At 45.4% G+C, this 7,540-nt stretch overlaps 1 pseudogene; it reads right to left on the bottom strand.

The window, feature by feature from the left end:
• Window positions 1-6,566: 6,566 nt before the first annotated feature.
• On the bottom strand, window positions 6,567-7,292 carry LOC127670773 (spindlin-2-like; annotated as a pseudogene).
• Between the last annotated feature and the right edge of the window lie 248 nt (window positions 7,293-7,540).

Raw genomic sequence — 7,540 nt, 5'->3', positions numbered from 1 at the left:
ACCGCCTCCTCCTCTTCCCCCGCCCTCTCCGACACCCCTAGCGGGCGGGCCACCCGGGCCACCTCCAGCGCAGTCATCGGAGACTGCTCGCGGGCGGAGGGCGCGACGCCGGCTGGGACCCTAGGGAGGCCAGCTCAGATTCTCTTAAGACAGACTCTGGAGGCTAGTGACGACCGAGACGACCCCCATCGGCCCCGCCTCTCTCCAGACACCAGCTGCGGCTAGCGGGGCAGCCAGCTCTGGGACGCGCCCAACTTGGGGAGCGTGTCGCTCGCCGGGCGCGCGCTACTCGTCGGGCTAGCACCGGGCGCCCGGGCACACGCCGCCCCCCACCCCTGTGCGCCTGCGGCTCGCGAGTCCTCCCGGGCGCCGCGCTCTCCCTGGCTGGCGACGGTTGCTCTCTCACCGGTTGGGCCAGGAGGACAGAGAGCGCTGGGGAGAGCAACTGAGCCGGGGGTGGGGATCAGGCTGGGGGGCAAGTTAGGGCTTCACCCAGCTCCCCGCACTCCGGCAGCGTTCCGGCTTCTCGATGTGCGATGTGCTCGCAAAAGCAGTTGCGGCGGCGGTGACGGCGGCAGCCGGGAAGCCGCTGGAGCCTTCCAGCCCGCAGTGGGTGAGGAGAGGATGGAGCAGAGGACCGAGGAAAGGACTAGAGTAAGCTAGCCGGAGGAAGTCCCACGACCGCGGAGCATCCGTTCTCAAGAAGCCTTCTCCACCCCGGACACTTTAAGCAGTAGTGGCGGTTAAAGGCGTGAGGTTGCGGACTGGGCAGCAAGCCTCCCGCTTTCCGATGATGCTCTGCCCTCTGGAGAAGACAAGTGAAGAAGTGTCCGGCCGGGGCGTCCACTTCAGGTAGATGAAGATCTGAGCGGTGTCCCCTGGGGGAGAACTGAAGTGCGTGTGTGCCGGAGCGTGTGCATGTGTGTGCGGGTGTGTGCGCGCGTGTGCGTGTGTGTATGTGTGTGTGTGTGTGTGTGTGTGCGGGCGCGTGTGTGTACACGGGCTCCGGGTTTAGATTGTCAAGGGTACTCCAGCTGCATTCAGGGACTGAAACTCCCTGAGAAACGGGAAGGAGAGAGAGGGAGCAGCGAGGAGGAAGGGAAGGCAGGAGGGAGGGGAGAGGTTTAGCGGCAGAGGCAGACGCTGGGAGATTAGAGAGCTTTTCTCCGCTCTGTCACACCAGACACCCACAGCCACAGAGGGGGTTGCTGAGCTGCCTGCAAGAGTACATTGTAAATCTTCGGTGCAACAAGCCCCGCAGTCACCCCTCTCCTGACTCCTTAGCCCTACTGCGGATTCCCCAGAGGGACCGCTGGAGCCTTGGGCTATTAGCATCTAGAGCAAAGGCAGAGCCTGCTGGGGAGACAGTGTCAGATCACACATCAAGCTTGCCAGAGGATTTGGACGACTGTATGTAAATTGAAATAAATTCTCCAAAGCCTGACTGCATATATTATACGGGTGTAGTGTAGCCAGGTGTGCAGCTTGTAATAATGGCTGGCAATGAACCAGTAGAGTCTTCCATAAGTAAGGCTAAAGACAGGAGACCCCCCCCCATAGGATACATTTTATTTTTAGGTTGGGAAAAGAATTAAAACATGATGCCTACGGTACAACATTCAAAAGCCAATGTAAGGAAGCCTGGGAGGTGGAGGCCCCATGACTTTGGAGTTTTACTAGGACAGTGTATCAATCCATCACATGACTGGACAGCTTCTCAGTTCACCTAGGCACAATGACTTTTTGCCAACTCCCCTGTGCCATCACAAAAAGTGTTTAAACTTCATTAGAAGAGTGACGAAGCCCAGTGTTAGCCAGTGTACACTAATAGCAAGAATCATCAAAGCACAGTGCATAGCCTGCTGGCCGCCTTTAGACTCTCAGGAGTTGGTTGCAGTTCTCGACTAGTATAGAGAGGGGCGTGCTCTCAAAACTTACGTGCTGACAGAGTTGTAACTCAAACAATGCTTAGAGAGACAGCCACCTTGAAGGCCACAGTCAGTGGCTGGCTCAGTGAATTAAAAAAAAAAAAATAAAGAAATTTCTTTAAATCCAGACCGTATTGAAGAATTCATGGCCATTGCTATTTTCCTTATTAGAGAAAGAGAGAGAGAGAGAGAGAGAGAGAGAGAGAGAGAGAGAGAGAAAGAGAGAGAGAGAGAGAGAGAGAGAGAGAGAGAGAGAGAGAGAGAGAGAGAGAGAGATGCTATTAGCTTTGGGATACTCAAAAATAGGCTTAAAATAATATTGTGAGAGCCTAGCCAAGAAGAGGAGCTCAATTCCACAACGTGAACTTTGAACTGGGAGCCTTGCTTGTGCAAATTCTCTTCCCTGTATCCCTAGATGGAGACTTGCTCAATATCATGTTTTCTAAATGTCCACTGGCATCATCGTAAACGATGAAGATAGGTACCAGGGTGGGTATTTTTAAGCTCTTTGTATGTGGGCTGCCAGCAACAGACCAGGGGAAATGCCACATTCTGTCCCAGTTCCTTTTCTCTGCTCTGTTTTTAAGCGTCTTCGTTCTTGCTTTTTTTTTTTTTTTTTTCACACAAGTCTGGCTATGTACACTTTAGGAGTTGGGAGCTGAGGGCTGAGATGGTTTCCCCAAAAGTAGGAGATAGAGTTTAGCAAGCCAAAAGAGCACCTGAGCCTCGGAGAGTTTACTGTATTCTTTAGTACTTCAAGGATCTAATGGAGACGCCAGGAACACTGGTCTAAGGGACACAGAATACTAACAGCTTCTAGAATGAGTCCTGCGAGTGTAAGCCCCACGGCCTAATGAAGAAACAACCCTCCGCGGGGTCTCTGAGGATGTCCTGTCTCTAACATGATGTTAGTCATGGAGACTACAAGGCCTTTCCTTTCTACGTACTTGTGAGAATTACTGCTAGGTAACTCTTAAACACTTTGCAATTAAAAAAAAAAAATCACTTGCTGATTAGAAAGGTTTCTCCTGAATGATTAAATTAGCAAATGGATTGGGTTTTTATTTTGAGACACGAAGCAAACTCAAGTTTATTAACATAAAGTGGGCACAACTTATTAGCTTATTGATTCCCATTTTGTGTGGTTTTACCCAATAAATGGAGTATCAAAGATCGAGTAAGTAAATATTTGTTTCTCTCCTGTTACTATAACAGTGATTTCTTCTTCTTTTTTTTTTTTTTTTTTTTTTTTTTTTTTTTTTTTTTTGTAATTTCTGAAAGTGTAAAGAACCTGAGAAAGAAGCATTGGTGGAATAAATTTTTCTATTATCTCCCCCCCCCCAAAAAAAAGGTTCATCCTACTGCAAACCAAAAACAATAGAAAAGAGGCAAAGTTTCAGGTCGTGAACCTAAGAGGAGTGTTGAAGGCATTAACCACAAATACTTGGTTCAAAAGTTGTCCTTAGCATTTAAGTCCCTTGATTTGAGAAAGGTTTGGCTATTAGCATGCAGTGCTCTTCACAAGGGAGGTGCCTTCTCAGTGTCTGACACTTAACCGAGAACCATTTGTGTGCTGTGAGAAGTTCATGCTTATTTTTTCTTTAACTAATAAATGTCACTAAAATGTTGTCCATGCCAGATCTGGGGAACTTGTAAAAGTGAATATAATCTGGATGATTAAAATTCATGAAGCCCACCAGAAGTTGATTTTAATCAAATCTGCACTTTGATCCTGTCGATAATCAAAATGAACTGTCTTCCATGGTGTCGTGGTCTTTACTCTTTGGTTGGTTGAACCTGGACTGCCTTTTTCCCCCCCCCCCCACGCTGATTTGTATGTACAAGCACAACTTTAGTGTCCTTGCATACTCAGTCTCTGAAAGTGCGATTTGCTTCTTCATGTCCAGAAACTGCTTGGCTCAGAAGAAGGAGCTAAGTCCCCACTCAAGCCTCCCAACCTTTCCTGATCCCATCCCACTTACTAAATCAACTCCGTTTCCTGGTGTGTTGATATCAGAGGGCTCGAGGGGGGTACCTTTCAGTTCTCGGGAGCTAATTTCCTCATTCTCGGGAACTAATTTCCTCATGTTTGCTGAAAGGTTTCTCATCTTCTCCATGAATGACAAACAAAATTTGAGCTGGAGAGGACAAGCTTAATCAGCAATGTGCCTACTTCGCAAACTCAAAGACCCCAAGTAGGATCCCCAGGACCTATTTTAGCTAGGCATAGTAGCATAGATTTGTAACTACAATGATGAGGAAGCAGAGGTGAGAGAGTTCAGGGCCTCTCTGACCATTCAGCCTACAGTACCTGGCAAGCTCTTGGGCAAGGAGAAACATTCTCAATAATAATAATAATAATAATAATAATAATTAAAAATAAAAGTGAACCATGTTTGAAGAACATGGTATCCAAAACATGGTCACCTAGGTGAACAAGTACCTAAAATAAACCTATGGCCTCCACCACACACTGCACACACATGCACATGTGCACATGAACACACACAAACACACACACACACACACACACACACACACACACACACACACAAGAAAACAAAATTCAATTTAAAAATTTAAGGAGGGAAATGACACGGTAAAAACTGTACTGGCTGATGCCCATGAGACAGTAAACCAACCAAGCTCTGCTTTGGCAAAAGACTGGTGTGCTTAGGGCGGGAATATGTTTCTGAAGACCACACAGAGCTGAAGACCCTTGCTGGCAGTCCAGGGCAGAAATCTCTGGTCCCCAGCTGAAGAGGCGCCGCCATGTGGCAGCAGAAAAACAGCATTTTGAAATCCAAAATAGTGATAATTTGATGAAACTCTTCAGCCGCACAAATCCACACCACACCAAAGTTACTGGTAATTCTATGTTCCACAATTTAAAATTTTCATAGCATTTTGCCCTGAGTCTTTTATAAAGAGCTTCATCCAAGAAGGACCCTTTTCTATTAGGATCTTCATGATCTTGAAGATAAAAGAATTTTTTAAGGAATGGAAGTTTCAGTTTTCCAACTAAAATGAATAAATTGATTTAACTATCGGTTGTCTGACGTTTAAGGCATCAGCCTGGATGAAAATGTTGTGTGAATCTGAATATGACTTTTTAAATTACCTGAAAACTGCTGGAGTTGTTTGGGTTTTTTGTTTGTTTTTATAAAATGCCTAAAGTACCAATACATTAGCACATATTAAGTCCTAGGGAAGTCATACAGTTGTGCTGAAGGGAAAAATAGAGTAAGTCTCTGCACAAAATGAGCCTCTCTAGATGGCAAGTGTAAGAAGAAGTATGGTTGTAATCTATGATAAAATCCCCAGTCCCGGCATCCAGGGTTGCAGGCAGAGCAGAGAGCACAAAGAATCCAAGAAAGTTGTATTTTTCTTTGGGGGTTTGGACTGCTAGGTTTAAACTCTTCAGTGTTCACTCTGGGCTTTGTGGTTTATGGTCTCTATAAGAAAGCCCCATAAAAGGCAAAGTACGTATCATGGAAATGTTTATGGCTTATTCGTGAACGCCACGAAGAAAATATATACCAAAGTCTGCAAACAGAATAGAAATTAACCCGTTAGCTTCCTAGAGATTTTTTTTTTTCCATTGAACTACTCAATTTGTCCGGTAGCTGAAGAAATGGGATAGCAAATTTATAAAACCAGTAGTCACCAAAAATGTAAGTTTCTCAGACACCTGCTTTCATATACATTTGGGAGGGAAAGCAGTAATAGTACTACTACTATTACTACTACTAATAATAATAATAATAATAATAATAATACTTGCTTCTCGCCACTGTTGTTTTAAGTGTTTTGCCCCAGCTCATTTAATCATAAAAATAGCCACCATATGGACAATGTCATTGCTTCTTCCATTAGGAAACTGAGGCTCAGACAAGCTGAACATCTGAGGGCAGAGACATTAGTAAATGTCACAGTTGGAATTCAAAGCCAGTGTTCCTCTGTCACCTGGACATTAAAGATTGTGGCAGACTGTTCCTGGTAAGGTAAGCCCAAGGTAAACGATCCAGTTATGTAACTGACATTTGTTACCGCAATTATGAGGTCACTGTAAGGACCAACAGTTGAGACCCTTAGACTGGGGCCTCGGTCTCTAACCCCGTCCGAGCAGACAGTTTCTGCTTATGGCTTACATTATCAGAGTTGTTTGCTCAACAAAATGAAATAGATGAAATAAAATACAATGTAGCACTGAGGAAAGTAATCATTTCTATGAAGTAATGAGAAAAATAGGAAAGTACAGTACTATCCATCCTATGTTGAGAACATGATTGGAAGAATTGACTAGAATTTGTTTTCACACAAAATATGCAGTTTATGTCTTAGTCTTAGGAATTCTGACATTTTATTATATATATATATACATACATACATATATATATAAACTGGATTTATATTCTAGCTCAAAATTATGTGGCTTAAATGGTGTTTGACTTTAAACTGTGAAGAACATCTACCTCAAAGTCACACTTCTACAGAAAATAATGTAAAGTCACATAAAGATATAAAATATCCTGATTTATTTCTTCTGTCTCTTCTATTCCACCCTTGCAGCTTTTTTTTTCAGAAATTACAACTTCAACTTTATTTCTACAGCTGTGGCAATGCCATGACAATTGGCTAGAACTTTCTCGCCAGGTCATAGACATAGATATGGAAATCATCTTCAAACTTGATCAAGTACAAGGTGGGCTTGGCTTCAACCTGGTGAATGATCATTTCGACCCTCGTGCAGCCATCATCTTTGGTGTATTCCACATGTTTGCCTATCAGACCATCGACAAGCTCCAGGTCGAAGTCTAAAGGAAGGGGACTCACTGAACCCTGCCGTGATACGGAAGTCGCCCTCTTTATAATCATCCAGAAGCCGATACTTGTACAGCACTGGATCTCTCTCATAAGTCATGTAAAAGCTACTATTTAAGATAGGTGTTTGGTCTAGGATCGTCCCCCTCTCTTCATCCTTCGAGCAACGCTCACCCTCGAATATGTGTTTCACTGCTTTGCTAATAATAGTATCAGCAAGGCTGGTACCAGTGACTTGGGATGATGCTGCACTGTCAGCACTTTTAGGGACAATACCTTCTCATCTGTATGAAGTTTCAGTCCACACAGGATACCCACATGGGATAGACACAGTCAATCCCATCATATTTCACCAGGTAGAGATGGGGGTTTATAGGCACCCGATCCAGCACAGTACCGTCCCACTGTGTGATCGGCCCACCTCCTTTCTTCCGCTCGAGAAAATCTGCAGCCCTCGATGGTCCTTCGGAGCGGGGTTGGAGATCTGCTCCTCTGACTCTTCTGACCAGCTCTTTTCTTGGTTAATTTTGTGCTTTCCATGTCCTGTTCTGCAGCTTTCCTGGTGTGTTTGCTGCCCTTCTGCTTCCTGGGTCCAGTCTCTTAGCTTGCTTGTCCTTTCCGGCGTCCTGCCGCGGGGGACAGTGGCTGCAGGTGGGGGCTTCGGAAACCTTGTGGTGGCCACTTCTGCTAAAAGCCTAAAGGGAAGGTGTCTTGTGAGGAGTGCTGGCTCGCCAGAACCGAGATGGGATGATCCATCCGCCTGCTGCCAGCAAGACTTGTCTGAGCAG

Source organism: Apodemus sylvaticus, chromosome 20, assembly GCF_947179515.1.
Source record: "Apodemus sylvaticus chromosome 20, mApoSyl1.1, whole genome shotgun sequence".
Taxonomy (NCBI): Eukaryota; Metazoa; Chordata; class Mammalia; order Rodentia; family Muridae; genus Apodemus; species Apodemus sylvaticus.
Note: the sequence above shows the minus strand (reverse complement) of the source record. Positions and strands in the feature narration are given on the sequence as shown.